General features: G+C 48.3%; 1 protein-coding gene across 1 annotated transcript in view; it reads left to right on the forward strand.

Moving 5' to 3' along the window:
- Positions 1 to 24,933, forward strand: part of LOC115084727 — a 793,897-nt gene that overhangs the window by 18,804 nt on the left and 750,160 nt on the right. The window contains exon 3 of the mRNA XM_029589965.1: positions 3,177 to 3,459. The gene's annotated coding sequence lies outside the window, so the exon portion shown is untranslated. The remainder of the gene's footprint in view (positions 1 to 3,176; positions 3,460 to 24,933) is intronic.

Below are 24,933 nucleotides of genomic sequence, written 5' to 3' on the forward strand. Positions count from 1 at the left end.
GAAAGAGTAGGTCCAAAGGAGGCAGAGTTGCAAGGTACGGAGAGCGAATCCCATCCGTTAGGAAACCTTTGCTAACTCGATTAGCTAGCAATCACGTAGGCCTTTTGTATCCTGGATGCATGACGTCATCACAGGGGGACGCCCCTGAGGTTTGCGCCACTGAAGGTACTTGAAGTAGGGCCGCGCGGTGCGCGCGCCCTAAAGCAGCTGAACAGCCTGGTGGGAAGCAGCACCCAAGCCGGTCCGGGGTCACCGGAGAGGACGGCAGGCAGACGCTGCGGCAGCCAAATGTCTGTCAACCGCAGGAGGAGTCACCAGAGAAGTAAGGAGGGGGGAGTGGAGATATCAGGCAGTGATAGTCATAACAGTACCCCCCTTCAAAGGGCGATCTCCTCTTCAGGTACAAATCTTCGGTTTAGAAGGATGTGCAAGGTGCAATTGACAGAGCATCTCTTTGTCAAGAATGTTGGCCTGAGGCTCCCAAGAGTTTTCTTTGGGGCCAAAACCTTCCCATGACAGAAGGTATTCAAGTGCATTGCCTCATCTTCGGACATCAAGTATCTCTTCAACCTTGTATTCTAACTCGTCTTCTGCGTTGATAACAGGTGGTACCTGAGTCTTGGAAGTAAATTTGCTGAGAATGAGTGGTTTTAAGAGTGAAACATGAAAAGCGTTATGGATGTTGAGTCCAGGTGGTAGCTTCAGACTATAGATGATGTTGCCAAGACGTCAGAGGATTGGAAATGGTCCAATGTAGCGAGGAGCGAACCAAGTGGAGGGTAGCTTTAGTCTGAGGTGTTTGGAAGATAACCAGACTTTATCTCCAGGTTTGAAGACTGGCTCTTGCGAATGGTGAGCGTCATAGTACTTCTTAGCACGGTCACTCGCTTTATTCAGCATGTCCTTTGTCTGAACCCACAAATTATGGATTTCATCAGCAGTAGCTTGAGCTGCTGGGGACGTCACTGAGAGCTTCAGTGGAAGTGGCGGTGTTGGAGAACATCCATATACCACTTCAAAAGGTGTTGATCCAGTTGATGTTGCTGGATGAGAGTTAATGGCGAATTTAGCCCATGGTAGCAGTTCGGCCCAGTTATTCTGATGGGAACTGACGTAGGCACGAATGAACTGCTTCAAAGTTCTATTCATCCGTTCTGTTTGGCCATTTGATTGCGGATGGTAGGCTGAAGTGTAGTCTAGAGAGATGTCAAATAACTTGCACAAGGCCCTCCAGAATCATGCCGTGAATTATGAACCACAGTCAGAGACAATGTGACTAGGTAGACCGTGAAGGCGAAATATGTGCGATATGAAGAGCATCGCAAGCTCCAAGGCTGAGGGTAAGCTAGGAAGCGCTATGAAGTGGCCCATCTTGCTGAAGCGATCAACTGTTACCCAGATGGTATTCATTCCTCCGGAAGGGGGTAAATCGACTACAAAATCAGTAGCGATGTGTGACAAGGACTGTTCCGGAACTGGCAAAGGCAGCAGACCCCACGGTTGACCAGAAGCGGGTTTGTTCTTGGCACAATTTGTACAGGATGTCACATAGGAATAGGTATCCTTCTTGATCATAGGCCACCAATACAACTTCTGTATTTTGAGCAGGGTACGGCGTTGACCAGGATTGCCAGCCAGCTTGGAATCGTGTGCCCAAAAGAGCACTTTCTTCCTGAGGTGTTTTGGAACGATGGTCTTACCAGCAGGCACAGAATGGGTAGTTGCCAAGATGACTTTCTTCAGATCAATAATGTGCTGAGGTTCTTCGAGCACATCCTCCGAGAGAAAGGAGCATGACAAGGCGTCTGCTCTGGTATTTCTGTCTCCAGGGCGATATTTAAGCACAAAGTCGAAACGATTAAAAAATAAGGACGATCTGGCTTGTCTGTGGTTAAGACGTTGTGCATAGCGGAGATACTCTAGATTTTTTGTGGGCCGTGAATACGGTTATTTGATGTTGAGCGCCTTCAAGCTCAACATCAAATGCAAGCTTTATTGCCAAGAGCTCTTTATTGCCAATTCCATAGTTCTTCTCGGCCAGGGAGAATCGTCGTGAGAAGAAGGAACAGGAACGTAAGGCTTTCGAGTCTCCTGTCTGGCTCAATACGTCCCCCATGCCGAAGGGCATCACCAAATACTCAAAGTGTCCGTCCCTGGTGTTAAAATCTGTCTTCCATCCGTCCCCTGAACGAATGCGGACAAGGTTATACGCGCCTTTAAGATCCAGCTTGGAGAAGATCTTAGCCCCTTGTAGGCGGTCAAACAGCTCAGAGGTGAGTGGTAAGGGCTAGCGGTCTTTGACCGTGATCTCGTTTAGACCACGATAATCAATGCATGGACGTAGGGTTCCGTCTTTTTTCCCCACAAAGAAAAACCCTGCTCCTGCAGGAGACTTGGATGGCCTTATGAAACTTTTTTGTAGATTTTCTTGTATGTATTCCGACATCTCTATATTTTCCACCACCGAGAGGGTGTATACTCTTCCCTTGGGTGGTTCGGTATTCAGTTTCAAGTTGATCGCACAGTCATAAGATCTATGTGGAGGCAGTATATCAGCGGCTTCTTTAGAGAACACATCTTGAAACGATGAGTATTAAGGTGGTAACCCAGGTATCAACGGAATTGTAGGCTTACAGGGTAGTGGTGAAACTTCCTTCAGGCATTTGCCATGACAATCTGGGCCCCAATGTGAAAGCTGCAGTGTAGCCCAGTTGAATTGAGGCATGTGCTTTTGTAGCCATGGTAACCCAAGTACTAAGGAGCGCATAGCCTTTTCGAGCATGAAGAAGGAAATGGATTCCGTATGAAGAGCTTCAGTCCTTAAACTGACCGGTTCCATTTGTAGGGTTACTTCACCCGGTAAGGGCTCCCCATGGATAGAAAATAACAGAAGCGGAGGCTTCATAGTTGTAGTGGGGATTCGCAGATGTTCCACTAAACGTCTCAGTATAAAATTCCCTCCTGCCCCGGAGTCCACTAGGGCAAGAGTCTGGAAATCAAGTGGTCCATTTATCAAGGAGAGTGGAGGAGAAGGAGCAGTTAGACCTAAGAAGAGTCCTCCCACAGTACTTAGGTCTGCCCGTTTCCCGGACAGATAGGGCATGTTTGTACTGCATGGCCTGCTTGACCACAATACATGCAGAGGCCTAATCTTCTCCGTGTTCTTCTCTCCTTAGAAGTCAGGTGACTGGAGGGGAAGGCGAGAGGAACATTTACCATCATTTGTAAGATTTGGAATTTAAATTTACCGCTGGAACCGGAGGCAGAGAAGAACTTGCCCCGACGGAGGCTTTCCACTTCCAGGAGTGACGTCACCGGGAGGCTCTTTAAAATCAGATCATTCACGTCGTGCAGTCGACGAAGGAGCATGCGTCGCCCAAGCCGCACGCGCCTAAGGGGCGTGCGGTTTTGATTTGAAGTTCCTTTTCTTGTCTGGTTCCAACCTCCTTCTCCAAGCAAGTAAGTAAATACAAGCTAAGTTAAGTTTTTCCTGATTTTTTGCTGATGAGCAGAAATTGAGAGTTTTCAACCTTAATATATTTCCATTTCCTCTATCCAAACCTCCACTTGAGAAGTAAGATACTTAATTAAGATTGTGGAGAGGTGTTTAGGATCTAAGGGTTTCCTATTTACCTGTGTTTCTTTTTCAATATGCCTCATACAAAAAGGAAGGCAAAGATTAGGGAGATTATTACTTCATCTCCCTTATCTGAGCCTTCACAACCTCAGATCCATGCATTCTTTTCACCAGCACCTAATAATCAACCGGTGAATAGGGCCATTGAAGAACTGGGCATGGAGCGGGTGTCCAAGCTTCCGGCCGAAACATCTCTTAGTCCCGGTGCTCCAAATACTCCTCCTCCACCTCTACTAATTCCTCCTGATTTCTTAACAATTAACCCTTCCAAAGAAGGGAAGGGAGAAGGAGTCCAGGCTAAGGAAGGGTAACAACAATCCAGCATTCTAAATGACATCTCACTGCAGTTAGTTAAACCTGCAGAAGTTACAATGAACTCCATCTGGTCTGCCATCAAAGCACTTGAATTAGCAATAGTAAAATTAACAAAAATAACAGAAGCAGCTAACCAACGAGTTACTAATATTGAGACTGCTGTGATAAAGATGTTGGGGAGCGCTAGGAGAGCGATCCCACTCCTGGGAGATGTGTGTGCCCTTGGGCCGCAGCTCGACGCCAGAGAAGTCTGAAGAGGTGCCGCGGGAGGCGTGGCATGCCCGAGCATGGGCTGGACGGAAGCAAGCTGGAGTGAAGACTGGAAGACAGGCCCTCCTCCGGGCCTGCATGCTTCGGAAGACCCAACAACGCTATGTTGGTCTTGTGAACAGTCCTCCGACCGTTCCCAGCCCTTTCGGACCTGCCGCAGGGTACAGCATGAAGCGGCAGGCCGGATGGAGGCCAGGGCAGCGAAGACTGGAACATGGATGTAGACGAGACTCAGAAACGAGGTACTGGAAGTGCAAACGTGGACTCAGAGACAAGGTACTGAACGTGCTGGCATAGACTCAGAAGCAAGGTACTGGAAGTGCAGAGGTAGACTCAGAGATGAGGTGCTGGATGCGGAGAGGAGAACTCAGGAATGAGGGCCGAAGGAAGACATGGGCACTGTCCCACAGGGCACCCTACTCAGACCATCCGCGGGACTGAGTCGCGGACCACCCTGTCCCATGCGCGCCCTACATTGCCTTGGAAGGCAGGTCGCGGACCACGCTGAGGAGAGTGCAGGGAAGATCCAGGCGAGAAGAACTCTGATGCCGGGACAAATGACATCCGAAGTCCTGTCGGCTGGCAGGAAGGGAAGCTCCAGAGCACAGGGACGAATCCCTCCTGTTGGCCACTCCAGAGCCCAACAGGACAGAAGGCTCAGGAGCCAGACGAAGATGAAGGGCAGAACATCTGGGACTGGATCAGGAACTGGATCAGGTACAATCATGAAGGCAACAGGGAAGAAGAAGGTTGCTGCACTCCTGGCAGCCTATAGCAGGGTTTGCTGCACACCGGCAGCCTGAAGCAGGGTTTGCTGCACACCGGCAGCCAAAGGCAAGGTAAAGGCATCAACTGGACTCGAACATGGGATCGGATTGGAAGACAGGCCAAGGGCTGGAACATGGACAGGCAAACATCAGGGCTGGAACATCAAGCAGACATCAGGACTGGAACAGCAGGTAGACATCAGGACTGGAACAGCAGGTAGGCATCAGGACAGGACGAGGCGCTCCGACAGAGAACAAGTAACACTGGACCTTGCAGAAGGCTGGAACACGGACAACTCCTGGAGCAAGGATGGTAGAATCCCAGGAGTGACCAACTCCTTGTGAAGGCAAAGTCAGACTGGAAGCTGAGCCCTTTAGTAGGGCTGACGATGACAACGCCCAGGGAGGGGCCAGCAGGGGGCCACACCTGGCTGGCCCTTGAAGAGGAGTAGAGGGGCGCGCGCCCACGCCCTAAGGAGCTGGAGAGACAAGCTGGAAGCTGATGGCGTCCTCCCGGCCACGTGGAGAATCCAAGGAAGTCAGGCAGGCCGCGGAGCAGCCCTGCCCTGAAGGTGGAGAGGTGGCAGGCTGCTTTAGCGGCTCCCAGCCACGAAGACTGAAGCAGGAAGGCAGAAAAGGTAAGCTGGCTGCAGGGAGAACCAAAGGCTGCAGGCACCGGCAGGGACGGCTCCCTGCCAGGCGGGGACCCGGACTGCCGCACGGGCACCGGCAGGAACGCCCTCCCTGCCGGCCGAGGACCCCGGGAAGGCTGAGAGACGTCGAGGAGGCCCAGACGCAGCAGCGGGTGCCCTGACTGCAAGGGAGAGCTCACGGCGGGTCGGCCCCGCTGTACGGAGCAGAAGGCAGCCCGGGAGGGACCCAGACACCGCAGCAGGACTGCCACGGAGGCAGCAGCGTCAGCACCCCGACTAGCCGCATGGAGGTGAGAGCCTGCCCGCGCTCCTCGCGGGCAGGATCGCAACAAAGATAGAAGGAGAAAAGAACCAACTAGAAGAAAGAGTGAATAAGATGGAAAGTTGTTACCAAAGATTCACAAAAACTGAGATACTTTACGATAAGAGACTTGAAGCAATTGAAAATACTCTGAAATACCTTAATTTAAGAGTATTGAACTTTCCCAGACAGGACTTAATTTCTCCACTGGAAATGTTTAAAGAATATCTTGTTTACATTCTACAGATGCCTCAAGAATCTCTTCCACTAATTTCAAAAATTTATTATACCTTACCTAAAGGGAATAAACTAACTCCGGATGATAAATCAGAGGAGCCTCAATTAAATCTGACCGCAGTTTTAGAATCTACTGCAGAAACTATAATTACAACTAGGGCAACTTTGCATATAACATTTGCTTTTGCGACTGATAGAGATGCTATTTTCCGCCTCTACATGAGGAAAAGATTGGAGAAATTTCAGGGGGCCCCAATTTGGATATATCCTGACCTTTCTAGTTTAACACAATTAAGGAGGAGGCAGTTTCTAGCCTTGAAAACTGAAACTGAAAAAATGGGAGGAAAAAATGATTTTGAAATTCCCGTGTAGATGTGAGATAATGCATCAAAATCAGAAAAGTTTTTTCTTCGAAGTTCCACAATTAAGAATGTTTCTGGATTCAATTAACCAAGAGTCCTTAGTCTTGGAAAACGTGGCAAAGTAAATAGAAATATGTTAGGTCCTTAATCTTATTTTCAATTGTTAATTGGATATCCAATTGATTACCTTTAACAGCCTTTGTTTCCTTCCTTACTTCTTGAGTATTACCTTATTAATTGTTTCTTTTTAATACAGATAAATACTGTAATTGAATTTGTAAGAATTTATCACCTTATTTAAAATTCAAAATATCTGTAACGCATTTTTTATTGTATTCTATAAAGCATAAATTAAAAATTGAAAAAAAAAATGTCAGGTGACTACGGCCCAGTTGCATAGGTTCTTCTTCACCAGCAACCGCTTTAGACTGAATAGGCTTACGTAAAGTCTTGACTCAGATTTCTCCCTGGCTAGGCCTCTTGGAACCTTTAACCTCTTGAACCTTATCCCAAAGTCATTGGTCAAGTCTTGTGGCTAACTTCATCAGGTCCTCCAAGGTCTCAGGCATTTCTCGAGCCGCCAATTCACCTTTCAGTCGGGAGTTCAGGCCTTCAAAGAAAAGGGTCTTCAGGCATCTTGAGTCCCAGTTCAACTCTGAAGACAAAGTCAAACTCGATGGCGAAGTCTGGTAAAGGATTATTACCTTGCTGTAGATGAACCAATGTGGATCCTGTGATTGTGTACCTGGCAGGGTCATCAAATACGGATTTCAACAGTTCCAAAAACCCAGCAAGGTCCTTCAAGATGGGGTCATCATGCTCCCACAGCGGAGAAACCCAAGTTAGTGCTCTTCCATCCAGATAAGACAGGATAAGACAGGATATACGTAGTCTTGGCATAGGCTGTGGGAAAGTTGTTAGGCTGAAGTGCAGAATGCATACAGCATTGGTTGAGGAATCCCCTGCATCTCCAGGCTTCTCCAGAGAAGTGAATAGGAGTGGAGAGGGGTACAACTGTTTCAGCCATCACTTCTGGCGGTGTTTCTTCTTTACCTGAGGTAGTAGAAGCGTTCATCTGTGAGTGCAGTAGATTAAAGACCACAGTCAAGCTTTCCAGCGTACTCTGTTGTTCAGTGATTCGCTGGGCCAGGCCTGGAATGGCCTGCAACGTGGTGAGCTGAGCCGAATCCATGGAGTTAGCAATCTGTTATGATATCGAGGTGTTTGGTGGATTCTCAGGGGCAACAGTGATGGTATCTCCTATGGGGAGGAGCCCCTTAGGGAACTGAAGCACCGGGCTAGACTCAGATGCACAAACACAGAGAATACGCTACTATCATCCTCTTTTGATACGGTAAAAAGTGGCTTTGATTCAAATACAGATTACATTTGTTATGTTAGACATAAAATTAGAACTTGATACCCTGGATCAGAGCATTCTTCTGACAAGTCTAGAATCAATATTTATTTATTTATTTATTTATTAACTTTTATTTACCGACATTCGTGAAGCACATCATGCCGGAGGTATTAGAGATGTGAATCGGAACTGGAATCGGTTCGGATTCCGGTTCAGATTCACATGTGGGTTTTTTCCCATCGGGCCCAATCGCGTTTTGTTTATCGGCGCTACTTTTGCCCTCACTATGTGACATATGAGGGCAAAGGCTAGCGCCGGCGCCATTTTGAATACTGGCAATATGGCCTGAGTGCAGGAGGTTACTCCCGGACCCCCGCTGGACTTTTGGCAAGTCTTGTGGGGGTCAGGAGGCCCCCCCAAGCTGGCCAAAAGTCCCTGGGGGTCCAGCAGGGGTCCGGGAGCGATCTCCTGCACTCGTGCCGTCGGGTGCCAGGAACCAAAATGGCGCCGATATCCTTGCCCTTACTATGTCACAGGGGCTACCGGTGCCATTGGTCAGCCCCTGTCACATGGGAGGAGCACAAGATGGCGCCGGCCATCCAGTGCTCCTACCATGTGACAGGATCCGGCCAATGGCACGGATACCCTGTCACAAGGTAAGGGCAAAGGACGGCCCGGTAGCCGGAGGACGGCCCGGAGTGGGAGATCGCTCCTGGGATCCCCACTGGACCACCAGGTACCTGTAAAAAGGTTTTGGGGGTTACTTTTAAAGGGTCGGGTGGGTTTAGGGGTTATTTTTGTGTGCCGTTTTTTCCCACCCTCCCCCAAAACGATAAGGGAAGACCCACGATCAATATCGTGGGGTTTTCCTATTGTTTTCGGAGAGCCCCCGATTGCTGACGATTTTGAAAATATCGACGATATTTTCAATCATCCGAAGCCCGATTCACATCCCTAATAGGTATTACAGGCATAGTATTACAATGGTTTACTTTATTTCTCCTAAATCATATACAGCAAATAAGGATTGGTCCATCAGGATTACCTCGGGGATCAGCTCTCTCTGCATTACTTTTTAATTTTTTTCTCCACTACATTGACTCCTAGCAGGTCTTTGCGTAAATTTTAAAATTTACACCAATGACATTGACAGTTTTTTTTTTTTTATCCCCTACAGCACTTCCCGGACCAACGCACAATTAAACTCTAGAATTTGTTGCCAGAGGATGTGGTTAGTGTAGATGTGTTTAAAAAAAAAAAAAGGATTGGATAAGTTCTTGGAGGAGAAGTCCATTACCTGCTATTAATTAAGTTGACTTAGAAAATAGCCACTGCTATTACAAGCAACGGTAACATGGAAAAGACTTAGTTTTTGGGTACTTGCCAGGTTCTTATGACCTGGATTGGCCACTGTTGGAAACAGGATGCTGGGCTTGATGGACCCTTGGTCTGACCCAGTATGGCATGTTCTTATGTAATATATCTTTTATTATACAGCTAGTGTGGTCCACCAGAGGTGGCAGTAGAAAGTAGATTAGATAGCAACAGTCTGTGATCCTTGGCCTAGGAGACCCGTCCCACAATGGTGGGTAAGGCCCCGATGCAGATGTCCAGTAAGGCACTGTAGGAGAGACAGACTGGCAGATGTTATAACACACTCCCTGGTAGCTGAGTAGAGATGAGCAGTAGAGAGAGGATAGGTATTAACAGTCTGTAATCCTCGGCAGAGGAGACCCGTTCCACAATGGTGGTGTAGGGCCCGATGCAGATGAGCAGCAAGGAGCTGTAGATAGACAGACTGGGAGACGTTGTACTCACTCTCTGTAGCTGATAGCTAGTGTTCCAGCAGGTTGAAGAATTGGTAGCAGGCACCAGGATAGACACACAGGCCCTCGAGGAGCGAGTACCTGTATTTAGAATAGGCTCCTGGAAATAAGCAAAGGGCCCCTGAGGAGTGGGTACCCAGGTTAGTAGAGGGTGAAAGTGGCTTCCAGCAGAGTAGAAGCGGCAGAGTAGCTTCAGACCAGAATGAATCCAATCTGTTGCTAACTTGGCGAGAGTCAGCAAATGGGCAACCTTTTGAATACGGAAGCAGTGACGTCACTCGAGAGGGACGCCCCCGAGGTTGCGCCAACACTGCCACAAGATATGAGGCGTGCGCGCGCGCCCTAGGAGGCCTCAGGTCAACATGGCGGGACGCCGCGCCAGAGCCGCTCCAGGGAAGCCGGAGGGTGTGGCAAGGAGACGCTATGGATGCCATTCTCCCGAAGCTGGTGGAGAAGACTGAAATAGAGGTGAGGCATGTTGGGCGAAGCCATCTGAGACTGACGGATGCAACTCAGGGTTGCTGCAGCCCAGGGAGCAGAGTTGCTGCAGCCCATTGACATCTAGGCTCTGGCATTTCCAGTCTCTCGAGGCACTGAGCCAACATGTGACCCTTACCGGCACAATAGAAGCATAGCCCCAAGGTGTGCCGGCGCTGCCTCTCTTTGGGAGATAGTCGGCTGCGGCTGAGATATCATCCCATGATGAGGAGCCAAGACATACTGTTATGAAATGGTATCGTTTATGAACCCTGGGTCGAGGTGAGTGATGACTCCATCCACAGGGAGGAGCCCTGTGGAGACTCACCCTGATAGGCGTGGCCTTAGCAGCATCAGACACAGCTATGACAAGCAGACTTTATTATGTAGGAGAGAAAAGTAGAACCTGCAGAGCGGGCAGGAAATACAGTTCTGGAATGAGATAGTAAATCCAGCAGTCAAGGCCCGGTAGTGGCCCGCAGAGTGGGGTATGCCGGGGAGTCCTTTCAGTAGAGTAGAGTACCTTGTAGTGCAGATCCAATAGTGGCCAGTGGAGCGGGGTACGCCGAGGATTCTGTGTTGAAGATGGAAAAGCAGATCAGGTCACTCGAGGTACTGCTGGATAGTAAGGTGCACTCTGCAGCGCAGAGTGTGCTGTGTAGAGTAGCTGAAGGAAGAACGGTAGTGGCCCGGGGTACGGGGTATGCCGTAGGTATTCCTCAGCCCGATGGATGAAGTGTTCAAGTAGATAGGTACTCACTAGAAGTCCAAGGCAGGTCCAAGAAGTGAGTAGGTAGATTTGCCAGGAAGAAGGCCCTCCGAGGAGCGGATAGCCAAGACGCGGAAAGGCCCCCGAGGAGCGGGTACCTAGAGCGTCCAAGACAGGAGCAAGTCCAAACAAAGTGTGGAATTGAGCAGAGAGGAAACTCCTTGCTAACTCGTAGAAGAAGAGGGCCAAGTGGATTAAATACATCAGTGGGATGACGTCATGCGGAGGGGATGCCCCTGAGTTTCCCGCTATGACGTGTATTTAGGAGGCCCTGACACGTGCGCCCTAGGTGATACCCAATTCAAGATGGCAGTTGGCAGCGCCCACGCTGTCCACTGGACACCGGGGAAGGCAGCGTTTGCTGGTGGAGACTGCCAATCTTCCGACAAGGGCTGGAACAGGAAGAAAAAAGGTGAGCATGAGAGGTCACAGCCATCTGCGACCAACGGGCGCAACAGTACCCCCCTTCTTAGGGCCCCACCCCGGGAGTTTCGGCTTTCTAGGATATGACAGTGGAACTGTCAAATTAAGTCCTTGTCCAGGATATTACCTGCAGGCTCCCAACAGTTCTCCTCCGGCCCGAAACCCTCCCAAGAAATGAGGTACTCCCAGTGTCTTCCATGTTTCCTCACATCAAGTATGTCATCTACCTGATAGGTGATGTCCTCTTCTGCAGTCAGCGTTTGAGGCTCAGGTGTCTTATTGGTAAATTCAGATAACATGAGCGGCTTCAGAAGAGAAATATGGAAGGCATTATGTATTCTCAGAGAAACGGGTAGTTGCAAGCTGTAAGTCAGTGGTCCCAGGCGGCATGTTATCGCGAAGGGGCCAATGTAGCGAGGCGCGAATCAAGCAGATGGCTGCTTGAGCCAGATGAACTTGGTACTTAATCATACTTTATTTCTGATTTGTAGCTGTGGAGCTTCTCTATGATGAGCATCATAATATTTCTTGGTCCTTTGTCCTGCTTTCTGAAGGAGGCCCTTGGTGTGCTCCCAAAGCTGGTGGAGCTCTTGTGCTGATACCTGGACTGCAGGAGATGTTACCGTCAAGGGTAAAGTAGTGGAGGTAATGGCTGGCGACCATACAAGATCTGGAATGGAGATGATCCAGTAGATGCTGATGGGTGAGAATTCAGAGCGAACTCGGCCCAGGGGAGTAATTCCGACCAGTCACGTTGTCTGGAGTTGACGTAAGATCGGAGAAACTGTTTGAGAGTACGGTTCGTCCTTTCAGTTTGTCTGTTGGCTTGTGGGTGATATGCTGACATTAAATCCAAAGAAATGTCAAATTTCTTACACAGACTTCTCCAGAACTTGGCCGTGAACTGGACCCCTCTGTCCGAGAGGATATGCTTTGGCAACCGATGAAGGCGAAAGATGTGTTTATTGAACAGCTTCGCCAGTTCTGGGGCTGATGGTAGCCTGGGTAATGCCACAAAATGCGCCATTTTTGAGAAACGGTCAACCGTGACCCAGATGGTATTGTTTCCGCAAGATGATGGCAAATCGACGATGAAGTCCGTCACGATGTATGTCCAAGGTTCACTCGGGACTGATAACGGCTGGAGAAGTCCTTAAGGATGGCCGGCTGGAGGTTTCTGTCTTGCACAGTATGGGCATGAGTCTACGTAAGCCCGCACGTCTTCCTTCACTGAAGGCTACCAATATTATCTCTGTAAGGTGGACAACGTACAAGCCTCCCCAGGGTGACCAGCAAGCAGTGAATCGTGGGCCTATCCAAGAACCTTTTTCCTAAGGTTTTGAGGAACCACCATCTTGCCAGGTGGAACAGCGTGTGAAGCAGCCAGAATCACCTTTGCAGGATCGATTATATGGCGTGGTGCATCCGGGACATCTTCAGTGGTGAAGGAACGTGAGAGTTCGTCTGCACGGGTGTTTTTGTCAACAGGGTGATAATTCAGCAGGAAATCAAACCAATTTAAAAATAAAGACCGAGTGGTGACGTCACCCGCCAAGATGGCCGCCTGAGATCTCGGCTCCCCCCTCCTCCGGTGTGGATCTCCTTTCATCGGGGCGAAAAATGGCTCATTACCCACTCTGTTCTGCACACCCAAGTCTAGCAATGATGGCGCCGGCTACCCCGCGGAAAAAACTAGATTTAAATTGCTTCTCCTTTGCGGCAGCAGCCGCGGCCGCGATCCCTGATGAGGGAGGTAAAATGGCGCCGGGCAGCAAGACTGCAGAGGATACAGGGCCCGTGGTGCCGGCCGGAGAGCCGGAGGTACCGTCTCGGCACGAATTCCAGCAATGGTTTCAGGACCTCAGGGGCGATTTGGCTCGAATGCGGGAGGAGCTGAGCGCCATGAGAGAGGACATAAAAATGGATATTCGCGAGCTGGAAAGAAGGGCGGATGAAAATGAGGCTGGCCTGGAGGAGTTGCACACAGCGCTGGATGGGGTACGTGAAGAGCAAGTCAAGTACCAGGAGGCGCAGGAGGATCTGCAAATGCATGTTGAGGATCTTGAGAACAGAGCCCGGAGGGTAAACCTTCGGTTCAGAGGAGTGCCGGAGGGAGAAGATTTTAGAGATTGCACCCAAGTTGTGCAGGACATTTGCTCTCTCCTCCTGGATTCGGAGGGTACCGCTGGTAGATCACGGGAGGTGGTCTGGAAAGGGCTCATAGAGCATTTGGAAACCCGAGGAATAACCAGCCCCGTGATATCATTGCGTGTTTCCATAGCTTCCAAGTTAAGGAGAAGGTGGCGCGTGCAGCCAGGTCCCTGGGAACTATTCAATGGAAGGATCACCAAATAGAAGTTTTTCAAGACCTTGCGATTTCTACTATTAGAAAACAGAGGGACTTCCGAGACATCATAAGCATCTTGAGATCGCATAACTAAAATACTGCTGGCTTTTTCCATTTGGCCTACAATTCACTATCAGCGGCACCGCATCCAGGGTTCATAAGGTCACGGAGGCTGAAGACATATTGCGTGCGGCGGGTCTGCTCACGTCTGCATTACCACGGAACAAGGACACCGCCACTCCAAGCAATGCCCGGGCGGCAGACAGACCACGCTGGAAAAGAGTGGAAAAAGGTGATCGGCGACTATGTCGGAGATCAGGAGGACCAACGGACCTGGAGGAACCGGGCTAAGAACTAATATACATCTGTGTAGGTTAACACTAGCCCGATATGGGCGCTCATCTCAGTGACTCTGTGCACATGGGATATGAGGTGTGCCGACTCTAGAAAGACTCTAGAAAGTTTGGTTTAAGTATAGTTACTACTAGTGGAGGGGGATCCACCCTCATCCTTTTGTTCTTATTGTTTATATGTTATAACGTTTTGCATTTGCAGGATGGGGGCGGGGAGAGGGGGGGAGAACATTATGGTCGTGGTGACGTCAGGTCTCTCATGGTGGTGTACCACTCAGAGGGGCGAGTGGATGGAGGGGGGAGGGGAGGGGAGGGGGGAGGGGGGGCTAGGGGTGGGTGGGACGAGGACAGTGCTAGCTCGGATCAGGGCCTAAACTGTCGGGTTTATGGTAGGGGGGAATATAGCAGGTCTCTCAAGGGATCCCAGAGGTCCACTTTTAGACTGGAAGGAGGTGCTGGGAGAACAATTGTTTTAACATGGGGTCACTAAAAATCACGTCTATTAATGTGAAAGGGCTGAATACTTATAGCAAGAGACAATTGTTCTCCCGGGAAATGTTTCATATGAAGGCAGACATCATATATAGCCAAGAAACACACATAAGGAAGAGATACGAGCGGTTATTATCAATCAAAGGGTATCAGCCAGTGTTTCATGCAGCAGCCTCAGCTCAACACAAATATACGGGGGTGGGGATCTTCCTGGCCAGCTCTTTAGCGGCCGATGTAGTATCAGTGGTGCGGGATGTGGAAGGAAGGTACATACTTGTGAAAGCTAAAATCAATGATGGGCTTTACACTTTTATGAATCTCTATGCACCTAACACAGATCAGATTCCGTTTTTTCATAAAATATCTTCAGTAATCAGTGAGTGGGCGGAGGGTCATCTCATTGTGGGAGGGGATTTCAATATTACGCGATATCCTTACCTGGATAATTCCCAAGGGGGAGGAGCAGGAGGCAAAGCTGTTAGACAGGTGCTGAAACGCTTCATTCAAGATAGGGGGCTCATTGACATATGGAGGCTACCCAACAGCCCGGAATTATACATTCTATTCACACCCGCACCAGACTTATTCTAGGATAGACTACTTTCTAATTGATAAGGATCTAGTGGGATCGGTAAGAGACGTAGGACTGGGTAATATATCATGGTCAGATCATGCTCCCATCTGGCTTACGCTAGTCTCTGGGGGGTGCCAGGCGGGTACTAAATTCTGGAGACTAAATGACAGATTATTGGATGACAAAGATTTTGTTGAACATCTGAAGAAAGAGATTGCCGCTTATCTAGACATTAATGATGATGGGGAAGTTTCCCCTGGAGTACTCTGGGACAGTCTTAAAGCCTACATACGGGGTTTGTGCATAGCTAGAGTGGCTTATATAAAGAGGAAAAAAGATAGAGAACGTTTGTCCCTCATGGCGACTATTGCTAAACTAGAGTTGAGTCATAAGTGCTCTCTCGAGCCAGGAATATTACAGCGACTATTAGCAGCGAGGCGGGCTCTGCACACTTTGGAAATAGATGGGATAGCGTACCAATTAGAGCGGTTGAAGCAGCACCATTTCGAATGGGGGAATAAGGCTGGTCGTCATTTGGCCAGGAAATTGAAGGAGAGAGTTTCTCAATCTCAAATTACCAAAATTAAGGGGCCCCGAGGGCAATATGTATATACCCAGAAAGAAATCGGACAAAGCTTTAATCATTTTTACAAATTCTGTAAGACTCAGAGTCCCTTTGTACACCGCAGGAGATAGAACAATACCTGCAGGATCTGCCACTTCCAACACTTTCATCAGAGATGAGGGAGCAGCTTAATGCAGAGCTTAGGGAGGGGGAGGTCTCATTTATTATCAAGGATCTTAAAACTGGGAAAGCCCCTGGATTAGACGGTTATACAGGTAAATTCTATAAAGTGTTTAGCGCTGAGCTGTTGTCTCCGTTGGTGGCCATGTATAATGCCTTGCGGTCGGAGGGAACCCTATCTAAGGAGACGAACACAGCAGGAATTACGATTCTGGCAAAGCCCTTAGAGATCATACACTATGTGGATCCTACAGGCCAATCTCATTGATTAATATTGACCTCAAAATTCTTGCCAGGGCTCTGGCTATCCGCCTTGGGCGAGTAGCCCCTACACTATTTTATTTCGGTGCTTTTATATACCGAGGTTTAGCAGTTAGCCTTCACCCCGGTTTACAGTAGAACAACTTGTTACATCGAACCAGGACACGGAAACTAGAGTGGCAGAGAATACATCGAACTGGTAACATAGAATCATAGAATAAAACTTAAATGTTTGAACAGGGTCGCGGCGTGTTTAACTGAAACTTTGCACGGCATCGAAAGAACTGGGAAATGGGTTCACAAAAAAAACAAAGAGAAAGAGACAAGACTCTAGCGTAGCTTATTGAGTTCATCTTATAGAAACATAGAAACATAGAAACATAGAAATGACGGCAGAAGAAGACCAAATGGCCCATCCAGTCTGCCCAGCAAGCTTCACACATTTTTTCTCTCATACTTATCTGTTTCTCTTAGCTCTTGGTTCTATTTCCCTTCCACCCCCACCTTTAATGTAGAGAGCAGTGATGGAGCTGCATCCAAGTGAAATATCTAGCTTGATTAGTTAGGGGTAGTAGCCGCTGCAATAAGCAAGCTACACCCATGCTTATTTGTTTTACCCAGACTATGTTATACAGCCCTTATTGGTTGTTTTTCTTCTCCCCTGCCGTTGAAGCAGGGAGCTATGCTGGATATGCGTGAAGTATCAGTTTTCTATTTTTCTCCCCTGCTGTTGAAGCAGAGAGCCATGCTGGATATGCATCGAAAGTGAAGTATCAGGCACATTTGGTTTGGGGTAGTAACCGCCGTAACAAGCCAGCTACTCCCCGCTTTGTGAGTGCGAACCCTCTTTTCTTCTCCCCTGCCGTTGAAGCAGAGAGCTCTGCTGGATGTGTGAAGTATCAGTTTTTCTTCTCCCCTGCCGTTGAAGCAGAGAACTATGCTGTATATGCATTGAAAGTGAAGTATCAGGCTTATTTGATTTGGGGTAGTAACCGCCGTAACAAGCCAGCTACTCCCCTCTTTGTGAGTGTGAATCCTTTTTTCCACATTTCCTCTTGCTGTTGAAGCTTAGAGCGATGTTGGAGTCACAGTAAGCATGTGTATGTTTATTTAATAAGGGTATTGTCTCCAGGCAGTAGCCATCATTCTGGTGAGTCACCCACTCTTCATTGGCAGCCTCTTGACTTTATGGATCCACAGTGTTTATCCCACGCCCCTTTGAAGTTCTTCACAGTTCTGGTCTTCACCACGTCCTCCGGAAGGGCATTCCAGGCATCCACCACCCTCTCCGTGAAGAAATACTTCCTGACATTGGTTCTGAATCTTCCTCCCTGGAGCTTCAAATCGTGACCCCTGGTTCTGCTGATTTTTTTCCTACGGAAAAGGTTTGTCGTTGTCTTTGGATCATTAACACCTTTCAAGTATCTGAAAGTCTGTATCATATCACCTCTGCTCCTCCTTTCCTCCAGGGTGTACATATTTAGATTCTTCAATCTCTCCTCGTACGTCATCCAATGAAGATCCTCCACCTTCCTGGTCGCCCTTCTCTGTACCGCCTCCTTCTTGTCTTTGTCTTTTTGAAGATACGGTCTCCAGAACTGAACACAGTACTCCAGGTGAGGCCTCACCAAGGACCTGTACAAGGGAATAATCACTTCCCTTTTCTTACTCGATATTCCTCTCTCTATGCAGCCCAGCATTCTTCTGGCTTTAGCTATCGCCTTGTCACATTGTTTCGCCGACTTCAGATCATTAGACACTATCACCCCAAGGTCCCTCTCCTGCTCCGTGCACATCAGCTTTTCCCCCCCCCCATCGAATACAGTTCATTCGGATTTCCACTCCCCATATGCATGACTTTGCACTTCTTGGCATTGAATCTCAGCTGCCATATCTTCGACCACTCTTCCAGTTTCCTTAGATCTCGTCTCATTCTCTCCACTCCTTCCGGCGTGTCCACTCTGTTGCAGATCTTAGTGTCATCCGCAAAAAGACAAACCTTACCTTCTATCCCGTCCGCAATTTCGCTCACAAAGATATTGAACAGGACCGGTCCCAACACCGATCCTTGCGGTACACCACTTAAAACCGCTCTCTCTTCAGAGAAGGTTCCATTTACCATCAGATGATCAATCGGGTTTCATACCCGGTAGACTTTCATACCCGGTAAACTTGCGTCCGATAATGTCCGGAGAGTGGTGGAATTAATGTGGTGGGTGCAATCAAAGCACATTCCAGCAGTTATGCTTACTGTGGACGCAGAAAAAGCTTTTGACCGGGTGCATTGGCCATTCTTATTCAAAGTTTTGGAAGTATTGGGGCTGGGGGAATTTTTCATTACCTGGGTTAAGAAACTGTATGGACACCCGCATGCCCGCATAAAGATCAATGGGGTGTACTCGGACCCCTTTGAAGTTAAAAGGGGCACACGTCAAGGTTGCCCGTTGTCCCCTTTGTTGTTTGCCCTCTCCTTAGAGCCCTTTGCTGAGACAGTACGTAGACATCAAGATATAAAGGGCATACAGGTGGGGGAGGTGGACTATAAAATTTCGCTATTTGCTGATGATCTGCTATTCACTGTTACGAAACCAGAGTCCTCCCTGAAAGTGTTATTGGCAGAGATGAACAAGTTTGGGAGATTGTCAGGATTTAAAATCAATGCTGATAAATCAAAGCTGTTAAATATTTCCATGCCGGGAGCACTATATATGGAGTGGGGAGTACACTGCCTTTCCGTTTTGCAAAAAATTATGTTAAATATCTGGGTGTGAGACTGGGGACGAGCCTAGATGATCTGTATAGTTTGAATTATGACAATTTGATATCCCAGATCCAACAGGATTTAGATAAGTGGGACAGGCTAGATCTCTCCTGGTTTGGCAGAGTGGCAGCCACGAAAATGAATATCCTGCTTCGGTTTTGTTATAAGTTCCAAACTTTACCAGTGGTGGTTCCGGAAGGAGCTATGCGCATTTGGCAAAGGAAACTTTTTCGATTTATATGGAAGCACAAACCACCGAGGGTCTCACGCTATATCCTTTACAGGGATAAAGCGCGGGGGAGTTTGAATATACCCAATTTAAGTTGGTACTACACTGTGACTGTGCTTGGGGTCGTAGTCAATTGGCACAGTTTGAGGGAGTCAAAGCCTTGGATCCTGATTGAACAACATGTTTCGGGGGCTATGACCTTGGCTGATAGGGTCTGGAGCAAAGATGTCCGGCAGGTGATCAGTGGAACCCTTACCCCGTTTACACTAGGAGTACTCAAATTATGGGTTAAGTGGCGTAGTAAACTGGCAGGCCACAAGGGGATTTACTCTCTTCCTCTCCAATCCGGGATTTCGCCCTGGGTTCGATACAGCATTTGTTCAAAGGTGGAGTCAGTTAAACCTTACGATAGTAGGGCAATTTGTTTCTGGGTCTCAAGTGATTCCCTTTACGGAGCTGCAAGCTTCCCATGGGCTATCACAGGGGGACTGGTACCAATATCTGCAAATTACCCACTTCCTCCGAGCTGAAGGGGCGCTTGCTGACCTTGGCAAAGGCCGATCTATTTTTGAATCACTATGCGCGCAAGCGGGGCCCTTGAAAAGACCAATATCCTGCTTATATACGCTTCTCAACAGTGGACCCAAGCTCAAGGTGTCTTATCAGCGGCAGTGGGAATTGGACCTAGGGGAAGTGCTCTCTGACGCCGACTGGGAGCAATGTCATATGGTAATAGGCAGAAGTTCTATTTCTGCCACTATCAAAGAAAATGGGTACAAATTGATATACAGATGGTATATGGCTCCAGACCGGTTGCATAGAATGAACACAAAATATAGTGCATTATGTTGGAGGGAATGCGGAGAGAAGGGGTCTTTCTACCATATGTGGTGGACATGCCCTAAGATACAGAGTATTTGGGAATTAATGACAAATTTCATGACTGAAATACTGGGGGTACATATCTCTCCAACCCCCAAGGGTTGCTTACTTAGTCTAGTGGATGGGCAACTTAGTGATAAGCAACAAATGTTAGTGTTGCAAATATTCATAGCCACCAGCTTATAGATGGAAGAGCACCGATGTCCCCTCATTGTCAAACGTACTCACAAGAATTGATAGAGTGTATCACATGGGATATCTTACCGCTGTGCGACACGACTGAGTTCGCAAATTCCATGATGTTTGGGACCCATATTGTACGTGGAAAGGCAAACAGGGCCCAGTGTAATCCGGAGCAGCTGATTTATTCATCGATGTCCTGGGGGGGGGGGGATGGGGGGTCGTTAAAAACTGCTTGCATTTCTTATCGGTACACTGTTACATTGATGATGGGTCACTTGATGTATAGTTCCAGCTTTATATGACTGTTATTGGATTATTCTTCTATATGACCCGTACAGCTGGTGCTAGGGGGTAGATTTTCAAACAAGGCGCGTTGGCGTACTTTTGTTGGCGCTCCAGGCGCAAACAAACGTACGCGGGATTTTAGTAGATAAGCCCGGAGCCGCGCGTATCCGCTAAAATCCTGGATCGGCGCGCGCAAGGCTATCAATTACGTATAGCCGGCGTGCGCCGAGCCGCGCAGCCTACCCCCGTTCCCTTCAAGGCCGCTCCGAAATCGGAGCGGCCTCGGAGGGAATCCTCTAACGCCCTCCCCTCACCTTCCCCTCCCTTTCTCTACCTAACCCACCCCCCCGGCCCTGTCTAAACCCCCCCTCTTACCTTTGTCGGGGGATTTACACCTCCCAGAGGGAGACGTAAATCCCCGCGCGCCAGCGGGCCGCTAGCGCGCCGGGACGCAACCTGGGGGCGGGTACGGAGGGCGTGGCCACGCCCCCAGACCGCCCCAGGCCGTAACCACACCCCCGGACCCGCCCCCAAAACGCTGTCGACACGCCCCCTAAACGCCGCGATGACCGGGCCCGCCCCCGACACGCCCCCCTCGGAGAACCCCGGGACTTACGCGAGTCCCGGGGTCTGCGCGCGCCAGTGAGCCTATGTAAAATAGGCTCACCGGCGCGCAGGGCCCTGCACGCCTAAATCCGCCCGGATTTGGGCGGATTTAGGCGAGCAGGGCTCTTAAAATCCGCCCCTATATGTATGACTTATGGTATAGATGTAAAAGGGATACCCTTTCACCTGTGATTTATGGAGTGTGTACCAGACAGTCTTCTTGTTTGTATTTGGATGATATGAATGCATAAATAAAAACTTTCACAAAAAAAAAAAAAAATAAGGACCACCGGGCCTGTCGATGGTTTAAACATTGCGCATGACGCAGATATTCCAAGTTCTTATGGTCATAAGAACATAAGAAAATGCCATACTGGGTCAGACCAAGGGTCCATCAAGCCCAGCATCCTGTTTCCAACAGTGGCCAATCCAGGCCATAAGAACCTGGCAAGTACCCAAAAACTAAGTCTATTCCATGTAACCATTGCTAATGGCAGTGGCTATTCTCTGTGGGGTAGATTTTCAAACAAGGCGCATTGGCGTACTTTTGTTGGCGCTCCAGGCGCAAACAAAAGTACGCGGGATTTGAGTAGATACGCGCGGAGCCGCACGTATCCGCTAAAATCCTGGATCGGCGCGCGCAAGGCTATCAATTACGTATAGCCGGCGCGCGCCGAGCCGCACAGCCTACCCCCGTTCCCTCCAAGGCCGCTCCGAAATCGGAGCGGCCTCGGAGGGAATCCTCTAACGCCCTCCCCTCACCTTCCCCTCCCTTCCTCTACCTAAACCCACCCCCCGGCCCTGTCTAAACCCCCCCTTACCTTTGTCGGGGGATTTACGCCTCCCGGAGGGAGACGTAAATCCCCGCGCGCCAGCGGGCCGCTAGGGCGCCGGGACGCGACCTGGGGGCGGGTACGGAGTGCGCGGCCACGCCCCCGGACCATAACCACGCCCCGGACCCGCCCCCCAAACGCTGCCGACACGCCCCCTAAACGCCACGACGACCGGGCCCGCCCCCAACACGCCCCCCCTCGGAGAACCCCGGGACTTACGCGAGTCCCGGGGTCTGCACGCGCCGGTGAGCCTATGTAAAATAGGCTCACCGGCGCACAGGGCCCTGCTCGCCTAAATCCGCCTGGATTTGGGCGGATTTACGTGAGCAGGGCTCTTAAAATCCGCCCCTAAGTGAACTTAATAGCAGGTAATGGACTTCTCCTCCAAGAACTTATCCAATCCTTTTTTAAACAAAGTTATATTAACTGACCTCAACCACATCCTCTGGCAACAAATTCCAGAGTTTAATTGTGCGTTGAGTAAAAAAGAACTTTCTCCGATTAGTTTTAAATGTGCCCCATGCTAACTTCATGGAGTGCCCCCTAGTCTTTCTACTATCCGAAAGAGTAAATAACCGATTCACATCTACCCGTTCTAGACCTCTCATGATTTTAAACACCTCTATCATATCCCCCCTCAGTCGTCTCTTCTCCAAGCTGAAAAGTCCTAACCTCTTTAGTCTTTCCTCATAGGGGAGTTGTTCCATTCCCCTTATCATTTTGGTAGCCCTTCTCTGTACCTTCTCCATCGCAATTATATCTTTTTTGAGATGCGGCGACCAGAATTGTACACAGTATTCAAGGTGTGGTCTCACCATGGAGCGATACAGAGGCATTATGACATTTTCCGTTTTATTCACCATTCCCTTTCTAATAATTCCCAACATTCTGTTTGCTTTTTTGACTGCCGCAGCACACTGTACCAACGATTTCAATGTGTTATCCACTATGACACCTAGATCTCTTTCTTGGTTGTAGCACCTATATGGAACCCAACATTGTGTAATTATAGCATGGGTTATTTTTCCCTGTATGCATCACCTCGCACTTATCCACATTAAATTTCATCTGCCATTTGGATGCCCAATTTTCCAGTCTCACAAGGTCTTCCTGCAATTTATCACAATATGCTTGTGATTTAACTACTCTGAACAATTTTGTGTCATCTGCAAATTTGATTATCTCATTCGTCGTATTTCTTTCCAGATCATTTATAAATATATTGAAAAGTAAGGGTCCCAATACAGATCCCTGAGGCACTCCACTGTCCACTCCCTTCCACTGAGAAAATTGCCCATTTAATCCTACTCTCTGTTTCCTGTCTTTTAGCCAGTTTGCAATCCACGAAAGGACATCGCCACCTATCCCATGACTTTTCACTTTTCCTAGAAGCCTCTCATGAGGAACTTTGTCAAACGCCTTCTGAAAATCCAAGTATACTATATCTACCGGTTCACCTTTATCCACATGTTTATTAACTCCTTAAAAAAGTGAAGCAGATTTGTGAGGCAAGACTTGCCCTGGGTAAAGCCATGCTGACTTTGTTCCATTAAACCATGTCTTTCTATATGTTCTGTGATTTTGATGTTTAGAACACTTTCCACTATTTTTCCTGGCACTGAAGTCAGGCTAACCGGTCTGTAGTTTCCCGGATCGCCCCTGGAGCCCTTTTTAAATATTGGGGTTACATTTGCTATCCTCCAGTATTCAGGTACAATGGATGATTTTAATGATAAGTTACAAATTTTTACTAATAGGTCTGAAATTTCATTTTTTAGTTCCTTCAGAACTCTGGGGTGTATACCATCCGGTCCAGGTGATTTACTACTCTTCAGTTTGTCAATCAGGCCTACCACATCTTCTAGGTTCACCGTGATTTGATTCAGTCCATCTGAATCATTACCCATGAAAACCTTCTCCATTACAGGTACCTCCCCAACATCCTCTTCAGTAAAAACCGAAGCAAAGAAATCATTTAATCTTTCCGCGATGGCCTTATCTTCTCTAAGTGCCCCTTTAACCCCTCGATCATCTAACGGTCCAACTGACTCCCTCACAGGCTTTCTGCTTCGGATATATTTAAAAAAGTTTTTACTGTGAGTTTTTGCCTCCACAGCCAACTTCTTTTCAAATTCTCTCTTAGCCTGCCTTATCAATGTCTTACATTTAACTTGCCAATGTTTATGCTTTATCCTATTTTCTTCTGTTGGATACTTCTTCCAATTTTGAATGAAGATCTTTTGGCTAAAATAGCTTCTTTCACCTCCCCTTTTAACCATGCCGGTAATTGTTTTGCCTTCTTTCCACCTTTCTTAATGTGTGGAATACATCTGGACTGTGCTTCTAGAATGGTATTTTTTAACAATGACCACGCCTCTTGGACATATTTTACTTTTGTAGCTGCTCCTTTCAGTTTTTTTCTAACAATTTTTCTCATTTTATCAAAGTTTCCCTTTTGAAAGTTTAGCACGAGAGCCTTGGATTTGCACACTGTTCCTTTTCCAGTCATTAAATCAAATTTGATCATATTATGATCACTATTGCCAAGCGGCCCCACCACCGTTACCTCTCTCACCAAGTCCTGTGCTCCACTGAGAATTAGATCTAAAATTGCTCCCTCTCTCGTCGGTTCCTGAACTAATTGCTCCATAAAGCTATCATTTATTCCATCCAGGAACGTTATCTCTCTAGCGTGACCCGATGATACATTTACCCAGTCTATACTGGGGTAATTGAAGTCTCCCATTATTACTGCACTACCAATTTGGTTAGCTTCCCTAATTTCTCTTAGCATTTCACTGTCCATCTCACCATCTTGACCAGGTGGACGGTAGTATACCCCTATCACTATAGTCTTCCCTGACACACAAGGGATTTCTACCCATAAAGATTCAATTTTGTATTTAGTCTCATGCAGGATGTTTATCCTGTTGGACTCTATGCCATCCCGGACATAAAGTGCCACACCTCCTCCCGAGTGCTCCT

Source organism: Rhinatrema bivittatum, chromosome 2 (assembly GCF_901001135.1).
Source record: "Rhinatrema bivittatum chromosome 2, aRhiBiv1.1, whole genome shotgun sequence".
NCBI lineage: Eukaryota > Metazoa > Chordata > Amphibia > Gymnophiona > Rhinatrematidae > Rhinatrema > Rhinatrema bivittatum.